The sequence below is a fragment of the Portunus trituberculatus genome, chromosome 44, assembly GCF_017591435.1.
Source record: "Portunus trituberculatus isolate SZX2019 chromosome 44, ASM1759143v1, whole genome shotgun sequence".
In the NCBI taxonomy this organism is placed as follows: domain Eukaryota; kingdom Metazoa; phylum Arthropoda; class Malacostraca; order Decapoda; family Portunidae; genus Portunus; species Portunus trituberculatus.
Window position 1 is genome coordinate 9,413,869 of NC_059298.1, and position 15,000 is coordinate 9,428,868.

Genomic DNA, 15,000 nt, shown 5'->3' on the forward strand with positions numbered 1-15,000 from the left:
CTTCATATGCACCTTAGAATTTTTCTTGGCTTGCATGGTGGTTAGGAAAAATAATACATACTGAGAGACAACCACAGTGGTGCGCCAACCTCTTCAACACCTGCCCTCCCTCGCCCTCCTTACCTGAGCCACTCACACACACTTCCGGACTGGAAATGAGCAGACGAACCACAAATATTAAAAAAAAAAAAAGTAAAATGCAGCAACAAATATCAATTGCACAGAACGAAAAAAAAAAGAAAAAGAATGAACAGAAACTGATAACATATCTTACCAGTCGCCTTTTGCATCCGTGTCCATCATCAAAGAAAGACAACAGTGACATACTAACACTTTCATCACCAACTTCGTCTAACTGCTTAGCATGAAGAGAAAAGATCACAGTAACACCACCATCCTAGACTCTGCAGCGCCCCAGTAAAGGCAACATGAAATCCTCCCTATCCCACACTCCAGTTTCTCGCTTTCAAATTTCCACCTGTCTTTAGCTTCCTGTCCAACACGTAGCCAATAACGAAGGAAATAATTGCTTATGTAGTACACACTCAATACTTATAAGGCAATACAAGTAATCCCAATTCTTTCACATCCCACACTTACTCCTTTTCACCTGCCATACGTTTCCTGTTCAGCACATAGGAAGCCGTGACTCACCCACCACATTAACGACTGTCAGCTCATTCATGTGTTGCGGTTATTAGTAATACGTAAGTTCACCCCGGAATCGATCAAGGGTGCTGATGTTAAACAAAAACTTGCCCACTCATTGCACCTTTTGTTCGAGCTCCGAGGTGTACGAGGACGAGGTACCATGATGCAGGAAACAATTCGGGGCCACAGCCGCGTCCAAGGCCAGCATACAGACACCACGTGAACAACTACCTCAAAATGTTTGTCGAGACTCGTATATAATCATCACTCGTAAATCAGTGGTCAGGGGACTCAGCGTTTGACGGTGGGGTGGAGGTGAAAACAAAAACAGAAAAAAAAGACACTTGTATTCTAGAATCAACCGTATTCAAAAGAGGAGTAAGTACAAAAGCCATCATTCTCGGAGTTCGTTAGTAGGGTTCAGGTTAAAAAAAAAAAAGTAAAACTAGCTTTTAAGAACGAAACGCCAACACAACAGGAATTATTACAATCTCTCTTATCCTCCTCAGCGATCAAGGTTTTCCCAGAGACGGAGTTCCACTGACGCCATGACTAGCGAGATGCAACTTCTAAGTCATTCATGAGCTTATTACCGAATAAGTACACAAGACCTCACTACACACACACACACACACACACACACACACACACACACACACACACACACATATATATATATATATATATATATATATATATATATATATATATATATATATATATATATATATATATATATATATATATATATATATATATATATATATATATATATATATATATATATATATATATATATATATATATATATATATATATATATAACGTAAAACTGCTGTCAAATCACCACAATTACGTTTAATCTACATGTGAGCGTAACTTCAAAAGATATTCATGAAAAGAAATAGGGAATAAGTGCACAATTAGGAGTTAATCACAAGGTAGTCGTAAAACAGACAATCAACTAACACATAAATGAGCAAAAAGATACCTAAGTGACATAAAACACGAGACAGTAAAAAAAAAAAAAAGATAAGAAAGAGAGAAAAAAGAAAATATGTACGAAAAAAAAAAACTAATAAAAGAACAATAGCACAAAAAACACCAAGGTAAAAAACACATAAAACACAGAGAACACTACCCACTGTAACAGACAGGTGTGGCTACGAGATAAAGCACACTCAATGCACACTTTGTAACAGGAAATTGCCAGCAGAAAGACAGCTTGATTATTTTGGGGGGAGAGACGAGACGAGCAACAAGACACACCGGATTGGACCTCTAAAACACTTCCGTCAGATTGCTGGGAGAAAAGAGCGGAGTAGTTAATGGAGTGGTGCAATGTACTTAAAAGTCTGTTAACGTCTCTCTCTCTCTCTCTCTCTCTCTCTCTCTCTCTCTCTCTCTCTTTCCTCTTAAACTTTATTCTTTACATAATTTTCGAGTCTTTTTCTAGTCTTACTTAACTTGTCATAATTTTATCTACAGTCACTTAAAATTCTGTTAACAATTTAATTTCCCTATATTTCAACATTCTTTTTATTTTATTTCAGTGTTTAGTATTTTTATATTATTGTTCAATCTTTTCATCCGCTGACGGTGTTACAAACCGTATCTAGTGATGAATTCCTAACAGATCGCAGGACTTGAAATTGAAGAAGAAAAGCACAAACAATGCCGGGAATAAATGTGAGACATTTCTCAGCTATAAGAGAATTGTGTCGTTACAGATTCACACATTCATTTTGGACTGCGAATGCTTATGAACACAACAAATGTGTCTACAGTATTCCGTTCTTTTTCTTTTATAGGAACGTGAGAAACACCACCATGTATTTATTGACTACCATATGGATGTGTGAGGTGCGGGAAAGGGTGCGGCCAAAGTGGGTGTGGCGCGCTGGTGTGGCGAAAAGGTTACTTGAATGAGAGACAAACGTAGGGCACAAAAACGCTTACGACTTAATCATTTTCCACAGAATTTGGGAAAACCTGACTTACCTGACGTTAACTAGACAAGTGTAGAGGTTACGAAAAATTATACATCGAGGGGAGAGAGAGAGAGAGAGAGAGAGAGAGAGAGAGAGAGAGAGAGAGAGAGAGAGAGAGAGAGAGAGAGAGAGAGAGAGAGAGAGAGAGAAACCACAAACACTCGTACATCTCGACACGAAATATCTTTATCAGCAAGAAATGGAAATCGAAATAACATACTCTCCCACCAACACACACACTCTATCTCTCTCTCCCTCTCTTTACCATCCCCTTCCAGGCATCTATCATCTACCTTGCTCCTTATATAACCAAGCGCCTCACACTGACGTCACAGCTATGCAACAAGAATCTGCCATTAGGACATCTGACAGACAACCCCCCTCGAGGAGATGACGGATGCCCGCTCTGCTATGTGTGGAACGAGGGCGGCGAGGCGGGAGTCATCAGTGGCCAAGGAGACGCTGCCTAAACAATCCTTCTTAACCAACAAGACAGGGGGACAATGAGGAAAAAAGAGGAGAAAGGAGGGGATGAGTGATACAATGAAAGGAAGGCTAAAAGGAGGTTAAACAATGATAGGAAAGAAAGGCATGAAGAAGAGGGTAAATGAAGTAGGAAAAGAGAGGGACGAAAGAGGAATGAAAGAAAAGAGTATTAAGAAAAGAGCGGCAAAAAGAAAGATGGGAAAATGAAGGCGAGAAGAGGAATTTTAGTAAAAAGAGAAAAAAAGTGGAAAGAAGAAGAGGAGGAAATGACTGAACTGAGACATAAAACGCAAGGGGGAAAAGAGGAAAAAAAGACGAATTGGAAAGCATGTCGAAGGGAAGGGTGAGAAAACAGGAAGAGAAAAAAAGAGAGAGAAGCCTGGGAAAAAAATAATGGAAGGAGATGAAAGGAGAGAGAGAGAGAGAGAGAGAGAGAGAGAGAGAGAGAGAGAGAGAGAGAGAGAGAGAGAGAGAGAGAGAGAGAGAGAGATGGCAGGAACTAAGAAGGGAGGGAGGAAGGGAATACCGTCACCAATCCCCACCCTGCATTGCACTTTCCATTCCCGAAATGTGCGGAAAGGAATGGGAAGGTGAAAGTGACCTCAAACGCACCTGCCGGCCTTACACACACACACACACACACACACACACACACACACACACACACACACACACCACGCTTTCTGGAAATGCGTCTCGCTCAAGTCCGCGTGAAAGAGAATGTTGCAGTGGTGGGTATGAATAATGGAAAGGAGAGTCTTGTCGGAATAACTACAGAGAGAGAGAGAGAGAGAGAGAGAGAGAGATTCACGTTAGCCGCCCCCTCCCCAGCGTAAGAGCCAGAGGGAATGAAGAAAATATCACTAGAAGCAAAACGTTGAATTATTCTGGTCCTGAAGATGAATGTGTAGAGCACCGCGAACTGTTCTGGAAACTGATAAGGGAACGCAGAGACCTGGTGTGTGTGTGTGTGTGTGTGTGTGTGTGTGTGTGTGTGTGTGTGTGTTTTCATCATCTTACATATTTAATGTAGAAGTTGTGGCTGTTAATACAAAACCACCTCTTCTCTGGTTCAATAAATGTAATGTAATATTGTAGTTGTTTTGAGTGCAAGAATTACATTGTTGATATTCGTGCTATTATTATTATTATTATTATTATTATTATTATTATTATTATTATTATTATTATTGCTACTATTATTTTCACTATTATTATTATCATTATTATTATTATTATTATTATTATTATTATTATTATTATTAACATTATTATTATTATTACTATTAGCATTATTATTATTATTATTATTATTATTATTATTATTATTATTATTATCATTATTATTTCTATTATTATTATCATTATTATCATGGCTCCAGGGAAAGCTGCACAAGGCATGGAAATTAATTAACCATGTTATTCCACAGTAGCTATACTGTAAATGCAATTACATTATTATTATTATTATTATTATTATTATTATTATTATCATTATTACTATTGTTATCGTTATCATTATCACTAACGTTATCTATCTTCACCAATATCAACGTTGTCGCCACCGCCATCAATAACTATAGAAAAAGGAATAACAGAGCGTTTAAAGTTTTTAGACCACAGCAAGGGAAACAATACACAAATCAAACAAAAATGGAAACCCACAAACGCCAGTGGCTCCTCAAAATAACCCAGAGTCAAACACCCTGAAAGACACACACACTGCCATAACGTGACGCACCTTCCTCCTTACACTCAACACGACTCGTCTGCTTAAAATTGAATAACCGAGATTACCTTGTCCTTTAGATAGAGAAGTACCAAAGTGATGAGTATACATAATAGTGGACTTATCTAAACTCATTTTCCATGTTTTTATTATCGCTATATCATATTTCCGTGTATCATTCTTTATCCATGTCCTCTATCCGATCGAGAAGACGCCTCTCTCTCTCTCTCTCTCTCTCTCTCTCTCTCTCTCTCTCTCTCTCTCTCTCTCGTTATCTGTAATTTAATCGCATATTCCATTCAGCAATACGTATTTCATTGCATATTCACGCAGTACTCTCTTCCTCACCGTCTATTTCCGTCACAACCTCGTCCGTCAGTATTAGTTAAAGCGAACACGCGTTACGGTGACATTGAAAGCCGAGGAGGGTCGCGTGTCTTAAAAGCATTTCCTGTTGTCTAAATATTTAGTGGAGGGGAAGAAGGGAGAGACAGTTAAGGTTGTAGGTTATCTTTGTCTCCAACATCGATCTTTGTATGGTGTTTCTATGGGGGAATAACACGCCATGCCCTACAATGTAATGACAGTGAGGTGACGCGGGTAAGTGACAGTGGTGATGGGAAGAGAAATGGAAGATGAGAGAGCGGATACTAGATGACTGTGTGAGGAAATTAATGTGACGAGAGGAAAAACAAAAAAATAAAATACATGAATATCGGGTTATAATACAGGAGGTAGAGACGAGGTGACAAACGGGGCAACGGTTTCCTAGCGGGTGAGCTTTGAGATAGGGGGTACCCAAAAAAGTATCCCCTTTAGCCCATAAATTTACGTGAAAAGCCCACATGGTATAAAAAAAAAAAAAGTTAACGGATAATGATAATGAGAATGGGAATAAGAAATGAGAAAGATGGTGAGATGATAATGCTGGAAAATGTGAGAAATATGTGATGATGAAATGTCATAGATAGAAATAATATAAGGTAACACTGATATAAGATAAACTATGTAAAACAGCAGCGTAAAAATGTATGGTAAAAAAAAAAAGAAAAAAAATCAGCTGGAAAAAATAATAAAAATAATAAAACGATAGTTCAGAATATAACGATGACAAGACAAAAACTGCCGATTCACGGAAAAGAAAAAAATGCTAAAATAAAAATACCAATATATATAACAAGGATAAAAAAAAAATTGTAGGAAATAAATATGCACAATAAATACAGTAAATTAGAAATGCGTAACCTTTGCTTCAGCGTCAAAAATATGTATATATTGAAAATAATGACGCGAAAAGGAAGAAAATACTATTGATAAAATACAAGCTAATGGGAAAGAGATATATTGGCATGAGAGTATTTGTAAAACAAGCCTCGGATGGAGGAGAGCAAAGGACTTTTTAAAATACACACGCGTTCCGATGAGTCAGGCAGAAAAAAAAATAAATAGAAACGAAGAAAAATATAAAAGCATAAAAAAGAAGAGAGGCAAGCGGGATTATAGATGCATAACTGGTAAAAAAAAATGTACTTTTAAAAAGGTTAGTGAGCACGTACTGCATGGTCAAAGTTCAACTCTTGTCGGAGGAAAAATATATATCCAACCCGAATACATTTTTCTCCGTTACTAAAACATTTTTATATACATTATAAAAAGCAAGGAAGAGTCACAGGAAAATATATACTAGTTACTTTTCCCATCATCTCTACTTTATTCTATGGAGGAAAAATAAAGCGTAAAAAAAAAAAAGTATAATCAATTGTACACAATATTCAAATTAAGAACAGCAAGGGGAAAATAAAGATACTCTCTCTCTCTCTCTCTCTCTCTCTCTCTCTCTCTCTCTCTCTCTCTAACAAAACTGGAAAAATAAAAGAGTAAGAGAGAGAGAGAGAGAGAGAGAGAGAGAGAGAGAGAGAGAGAGAGAGAGAGAGAGAGAGAGAGAGAGAGAGAGAGAGAGACAACGTCAAGAGATGCAAATTAAGAACAGCAAGGGGAAAATAAAGATACTCTCTCTCTCTCTCTCTCTCTCTCTCTCTAACAAAACTGGAGAAATAAAAGGGTAAGAGAGAGAGAGAGAGAGAGAGAGAGAGAGAGAGAGAGAGAGAGAGAGAGAGAGAGAGAGAGAGAGAGAGAGAGAGGGAGGGGATAATCTATATTTCCAAGAGCTCGAAATCTGTCTGTATGTCTCCCTGTTTGTCTGTTTAAGCCTGTCTGTCTGATATTTCAATATTTAAGACATCAAACGGATTAAAAGTCGTAAGGCAAAAGGAGGAACATCATTAATGGAAAGAAACGACCAGTAGAAGACAAATGCAGGAAAATTTTCTGTCTTACTAATTGACCGACTGTATTCTGCCACAACTAAGAGATTAAAAGAAATACTACTACCACCACCACCACCACCACCACCACCACCACCACCACCACCACCACTATCCAATCAACAAGTGACAAACAAGGAAGCCACGTAACAACTACATCCAAACACGCACGCACGCACACACACACACACACACACACACACACACACTCTCTCTCTCTCTCTCTAGCGCGAATATCAAGATTACTGAGTTTAACAAATGCACTGACATGGATCACAAATACGCACATAGCTAGCTGCTCCGTACATACATACATAGATGGCCATTCAGGTACACGCTTCAATTTGGATTTCATGAATAAAACACTTGAAAAACGAGGGAACAGCGTCACCGGCAAGCATGTTTGGATAAATGCAACACGAGTCTATATTTTGGTGCATATCGTCAGGTGTGTAGGGAGTGATTCACCTGTCTATCTGCATGCATGTGTGTGTGTGTGTGTGTGTGTGTCTCATAGAAAATATATTACGATTGGTTGTTTAATCTCTCTCTCTCTCTCTCTCTCTCTCTCGTAAGTGCCTAGATAGCTCAGTTGGGAGAGCGTTAGACTGAAGATCTAAAGGTCCCCGGTTCGATCCCGGGTCTGGGCAACCTTGTTTTTCACTTGAGAAGCAACATGTAATTATTCTTATATAAGTTTCCCCTTTCCTGTAATATTATCTCTCTCTCTCTCTCTCTCTCTCTCTCTCTCTCTCTCTCTCTAGTCCTCACAAAACTTTTAATCTTCGCACAACCACCGACCTATGAACGAGTACTCAATTATTGCTTCTCTTGCCTCCTGATCATCCACTCATCTTCCTCTCCTACCCACGGACTCCGCTCCTTTCAACCCCCTCTGAACCCTCAATACTCCCACATTTCGTTCTCATTCCCCTCTCCCTCCTACCTCTACTTCCATCCCCACTTCCCCTCTTCCTTCTCCTCCTCTCCCATCTTCTCCCAGGTAGCCACAATCTTAGCACGGAAACGGAGCACAAACACCTTTTTTTTTATACACGCTAGTCCTGTTCCCGCTAGTCGGGGCGTTACCATGGAAACGAGTCGGCAGTTCCTGGTAACAGATTCAGGCCTGCCGATTACTGTAATTTGGTTTATCTTGTCTCGCCTTGAAAGTTGGTGCAATATTCTAAAGGTAAATCGCTCGTCTCATGTTTCCCAATAAGTAAGTGTATCGCCGCCCAGTGATCACACAAAGACCTGAAGATTTCCTAGACGTGAGGTGATGTAAGGGGGCCAGTGTTGGGGTTATTCCCGACAAAAGAAAAATAAATTACAGTTGTTGGCCATGGCAAATTAGTAGGATTTTGATCTTTTCATTTTTTTTTTCTTCGTTGAGGGGGAGAAAGGAAAGGTGATGATGGATATGAGTGTGTGTGTTTCCCTGTTTGTTTGATCTGCTGCAGTCTTTGACGAGACAGCCAGACGTTACCCTACGGAACGAGCTCAGAGCTCATTATTTCCGATCTTCGGATAGGCTTGAGACCAGGCACACACCACACACCGGGACAATAAAGTCACAACTCCTCGATTTACATCCCGTACCTACTCACTGCTAGGTGAACAGGGGCTACACGTGAAAGGAGACACACCCAAATATCTCCACCCGGCCGGGGAATCAAACCCCGGTCCTCTGGCTTGTGAAGCCAGCGCTCTAACCACTGAGCTACAGGGCGTGTGTGTGTGTGTGTGTGTGTGTGTGTGTGTGTGTGTGTGTGTGTGTGTGTGTGTGTGTGTGTGTGTGTGTAAGCTATTATAATTAATATTCAAAAGTAATCTGTAAATATTAACGTGCTACATTACTCCCTTTTTCTCATTCTCATTATTATCATTTATTCACTACACATACGAGTCACATTTTCTCTCCCACCACGTGCAAACAAAAGACAAGTATTTACACACGTCATATAAAAGAAAAGGAAAGAGAGAGAGAGAGAGAGAGAGAGAGAGAGAGAGAGAGAGAGAGAGAGAGAGAGAGAGAGAGAGAGAGATACACAATAATGGACTCATATCTTTCCAGTTAATTCCTCCTCCTCCTCCTTTCCATCACATTGCTCCTTTATCACCACCGCCATTTCTCTCCTTACAATCTAAATCTTTTTCAATATCTTCCTCGCTTTCCTCTTTCCTTTCATATTTCTATTCCTTTCTAATATCTCTCTCTCTCTCTCTCTCTCTCTCTCTCTCCTTCTTTTTCTTTTTTTCCTCCTCCTCCTCCTCCTCCTCCTCCTCCTCCTCCTCCTCCTCCTTCTCCTCCTCTCCTCCTCCTCCTCCTCTTCCTCCTCGTTTGCATCTCAAACTCTCACTTTTTTTTTTTATACCTGTAGGAGACATTATAATTTCATTTTTTTTTTATCATCTTTCTCCCTACAGCTATTACCTTCGCTCTAGTCTTTCCTATCCCAAATTATCTACTTCCTTACTTCGGCTTTTTTTTCAACGCACCATTGAACCTAGACTCCGTTAGACTCCGTAATTTGTCACTTTCTTGTTTGTTTTTGTTAAGATACACAGTTTTACTCTTGTGCCGTGGTTTGTCACACGTTCCCTTCCCTACTGTTACTTATTTTGTCCTTCTCTTCCTTCTTCCATCCAATATTCCCTCGAATACTGCTGTCTTTCGTTATCTGTTTTCACCTTTTCTTTTGTTTCAAGTTACACACTGTTTCCGCTTCATTTTTCTTTCCTTAGTGCTTCTCTTCTTTCCCCAACCTATTATATTTCCTTTCGTTTTATGCATTCTCGTTACCATTTAATTTTTGTTTTGATCGAGTTACACACTGTTTACCTTCTGTCATGTTATCTACGTTTTTCTTTATTCCTAATCCTTCTCTTCCTTCCTTCAGTCCCTTATCCTCTTGACCACTGCTCTCTTTCGTACCAAACATCGTCTTAGGGTCCTCCGCCTCCATTCATCCCCGTTCTGGAGAACCACGAGTAGAGGAAAGCATCTTCAGAGTGATGGATAATCCCTTGGCCTCGTGCGGTGCGTCCCTTCCCTTACCTCTCTCTGTGTGTCTCCCTCACCCTGTCCCTCTCCCTCTCTTCCTCACTCCCTTACCCTTCTTCCCCCGCAACCAGTGATCAATAGGCCAATCACAGAGTCCTTTAAGCCTACGAGTCCGCGCTTCACCTACCAGTCACTCAGGCCAGGGCGAAGGAGGATTAGTGGCTATCAGTAGCATCAGGTCCTATTTAGAGGAATTGGGTCCTTCGTCTCCAGGATCTCTTTGGTGTTTGAGGAATCCTTTACGTGTTCCTCGGATTCCCGGTTCCCATAAGCTCCATTTGTGGGTTTTTTACTAGTGGCTGAAGGATTCCGTGTGTGTGTGTGTGTGTGTGTGTGTGTGTGTGTGTGTGTGTGTGTGTGTGTGTGTGTGTGTGTGTATGGCGTAGGTTTGGAAAATCGTAAGTGTTCGTCTGCTGAATCAAAGGAGTGATTGTTTAAACTTTAAAGAATACTAAAGAATACAACACATGTGTCTATATGAAGAAGTCGACAGTATACGTTTACGAACATTTCTATGTAGGACCTGTGTTTAGTATCCAGAGGCTGATCGTATATCAATATAAGATCAAACTGATGCACACGAGACGAAAGTAGGCCACGTGTCTGTTTCAACAAGACCAATAAGATGCTTGTAAGGTGCAGGAGTTATGTGTATAATCACTGTAAACGTCAATATAAGAGCAAGTTTTTCGAAAACCGCTCCGTACCTTCTCATAAAGCAGGATATTAAGCACGATGAAAACGGGTAATTCCATCATTTGATAACGGACGGAGTAATCGGATGAGAGGCAATAAAAGACAGACACACCGGCTGCAATTACAAAGGAGAAAACTACAATTTTTACGACGGAAATACAGCTTACGGAAGATTTACTAGTCGATGTTTAACTTTTTTTCTTTCCTTCTCCCCTCCGCGTGTGGCCTTCGCTAGCTCACTAACCAGCAACACGGTCATCATTTATGTACCTACTATAAGGCGAGACGAAATGAACATAAAATTATCAAAGTGGGAGGCATTATTCAGGGCCCGAATTCCATTAGAACCGGTTCGTCCCGACCATCTAATTCCCACCCCACGACGCCGCCGCTCGCTGCTCCCTCATGTAATCACCGGTGGGGACTCCAGGCGGGTAATTGTGAGGCAAGCACGCACCACTTTGGGCCGGGCGAGCCTCATTAGCTTTGACACGAGGATGGATGTCGGGGAGGAGACGTGGGGCCTTTTGGAGGCTTACGTTCTGCAATCCTGAGGTCTGGAGAGGGACAGCAGGGAAGTGGATGGCTATGTACTGGATATTATCAATGCATGTGACTTTTTTGTTGTAAAGGAGGAATATCATTAAATATTGCTGGTAATTAAAGAGATGAATAGCAATTCAAGAGTAATCATAGATGCGAGGCAAAGAGACACATGGAGGATAACGAAGGTGTGACCGCTGCTACCGCCGCCACCGTACAGGTTCATCAAAGAGAGGTCACCATGATCACCATGAACATCTTACCATCACCATAAACCAATCAAGATTATGCTGCATCATAAAACTCCACTCCTGAAACACGTGTGAGTGAAAATATGAGTATGGACGTTTAAATAATTGTAAATATTACTTATTTACATTATCCATAGCTTGTCACTATAAACATTAAACGAATATACACCAGTCCATTCATCTAGAGCCTGGGAGGCTAGAAAAAAAACATTTAGTATGAATATTCATAATTTGCATATGTAGTATAATAAATTAATCAAATGACATCATGGTTCGGGTGGAAAGAAACAAGAACGAGTTCCAGTTATTAGAACACGTTTGTTAGACATCTTAGCAGCGCATTAACAACAGCAAGATATTGTACATGCATAAAAGAGATGACATCATGACTCGACTGGCCACAAGTAAGACAACCTTGAGTTTCAGTTATTATGATAGAGTTAACATTTCAATTGCCACGGGGAGGAAGGATACACATACCACTACACCCACACAGACACGAACACTCTAGCTCACCTCACCCTCACCTCTCGCCCCTCTTCCTTAACCTCATCCCCGCACCATGTGGCTCAAGAATGCAGGTAAAAGTTTCGGCAGACACGGCGTGCCACGGCCCACCACTTGATCAGTCACAAGGCCACGGCAACAATGCAAGAAACGAGACGCCGGCAGGAATAATGCGCTGGAAGTACACGTTATACTGAAGCTGCAGAGACGTAAAGTTCGACCTTGTTACTCGTACATCAAAACTTAGCGCTCAATATACAGCATCAGCCATTAATTACTGCCTGTTCGTTGAGGAAAATAACAATAATCAAGGATGAGTTGAATTCCATTGTAATCCAACCTAGATAATAAGGCTACGGTTTTATTATAGTTTCATCCAATAAATTACAGTGAAGTTGTAACAGTTACCTAGTTAATCTCACTATGTGGAGTATTTCTAACACCAATAACACTACACTTGTTAGGCATAAGAAACGAAAAGAGATAATAAGTGGGTGAACTGCATCAAACCGCAAATTTACCAAGGTTTATCAACACTCACCAGGTTGAAGCGAAGATATGAGGCAAGAATGCAGTGAGGGAGAAGAAAGCGAGAGAGGGCGCCGACAGGAGGGACTGGGGATGGCATGTCGGATGGTGGATGGGTGCAGACAACCTCTTTGCACCATCCAACACACCGCTACACCTTAACCTCCAGCAGCGGGTATTCTGCCCCCTCCTAAGCACCCTGCTGAGTCACGACAGTTCTATAACGCAGCACCGCAACGCACTGACACGCCTCACTGCCCATGAATGAGTAATGATCACGGAAAGGGACAAAACGCGGCCGAACAACATGGTATGGGGTGACTCTAGCTGCTGGCTTACGTCACAGGACAAGAGAAAACGAGGCTACGCACACGGCTGCTAGTCATTGGCTGAGGCGAGGTTAACTACTCGTCTGGTGATTCGAGGCAGTTTCCTAGCGGTGGGAACTCTGATCTTCCAACCCTTCCTTCCTATGCAAAGCATTGAAAAAGTAAACAATAATATATAGAATGCTACTGTTTTCCGAAATCTGTTACCAGACTCTATCTCCGACGTAGTTTCTAGTGAAACTACGTTTTAGAGTTCAAAGAAAACGGGCTGGAAAGTTACTAGTTAGTCAGTTAGATAACTAGGTAGCTCTGCCTCTGCTTAACACCGTTTAAAAGTTACTTTACCGGCATCATCTTCGTTATTTTGTACACATGAAATAATGCTACGAAGATATTTTGTTCAGTGTTACGATAATGAACCCTACAAATGCACAAACCTGATAAGCTTGGCGCGCACAACATCTCTACTTCAATAGAGAATCGACACCAGGGACAGTTCTCCAGTCGTATTTCATACAGACTTGATCTTGGTTTGTCAAGACACATAATACTATTTTTTTTATTATCCGATCTCAATAGATATTGCTTGTATTCCGATTTCGGATGCCTTAGTTCATTATAACATGAATAAACCTCAAGACTACAAAATACCAGATGTGTTGAAGCTATTTACCTAAAATTGTGAGTTGCGCTCAAGTGGCGGCCGATGGCGTGCGGTCATGACGTCATCAGTCACGAGAGAGAAAGAGAGAGAGAGAGAGAGAGAGAGAGAGAGAGAGAGAGAGAGAGAGAGAGAGAGAGAGAGAGAGAGAGAATCAACCGATGGTAATAAGTAGCAAGGAGGAAATGGGCAAAACACACAACAGGCCGCGAGGTGCAGGTACGAGCTCACGGTGGTAATTACAAAGATTTATTAAGAGTGACAGACGCGGGAAAGGAAGGTGCAAGAACGTGGGTGGCGGGGCGGGAAGGCGACCTCGAAAATAAGTGACACGAGACGGCGAGGTCAGGAAGAGCAGGAAGGGCAAAGGCGTGAGACCAGGAACAACAAAACATGGGTCGGGTGGGCATGTGTCGGGTGGCAGAGTGCGCGGCGGCTGTGCGTGATGCCCTCGTGGTTTCGCGGCTGTTAAGAATTGATGTACCGCCGCTTTTACACTTCATAAATACAACAATGTGAGATTTTGCAGTGAGGAAATGAATTATATTCCTTACTATCTCGTCATCTTCTTCAGTTCTTACAATTCATAGTTTGTAGTTAACTATGCCAAACTATACACTAACCAAAGCCAGATGCAACAGAAAACCACAGAGTTACGAGCATCACGCAACGGTATAATTGAGTAGTTTCGTGACAATTGTCATTACCAACGCTAATGAATGGTAGACCCGATCCTTGGCCCCATTCTAATCATCCTGTTAGCTTTTTTATTGCAACACTTGCAGCTCAATATTTTTAAGAAGAAAAAAATATATAAAAAAGGGAGAAAATGGAATAATGATTTGTGAAGGAAGGGAAGGCAAAGGAAGCCAAAGGAAAAGATATGAAGAGAAGAGAAAATAAAAGATTTACACATGTGAGATAAAGTATAAAACCGGAGGATAAATGTAAGAGAAGGGAAATCAAGCCAAGAGAAACGATATCAAAGGAGGAGAACAAAGGTGAAAAACAACAGAGAGATGGATCACAAATACATGAGGCCACGCGTGACACTGAGAAGACACAACTATTATTACCATCAACTAAGCCAATTCAGCTCAAACAGCAAAACTTCTATCATCGGGAGCACACACAAGGGTCGTATAACTCGGGAGCATCAATACGACTCAGTGAAGGCCGCCAGTCAAGAAATTCCCGAAGGCAGAGAGAACGTTGTCACTCTAGTGGGGGAAAACTT

The 15,000-nt window shown here is 40.9% G+C and overlaps 1 non-coding gene across 1 annotated transcript; it reads left to right on the forward strand.

Moving 5' to 3' along the window:
- The first annotated feature begins 7,758 nt into the window (after positions 1–7,758).
- On the forward strand, positions 7,759–7,831 carry Trnaf-gaa. Its single transcript has one exon. It is a non-coding gene; the product is annotated as a tRNA-Phe (tRNA).
- The last annotated feature ends 7,169 nt before the right edge of the window (positions 7,832–15,000 follow it).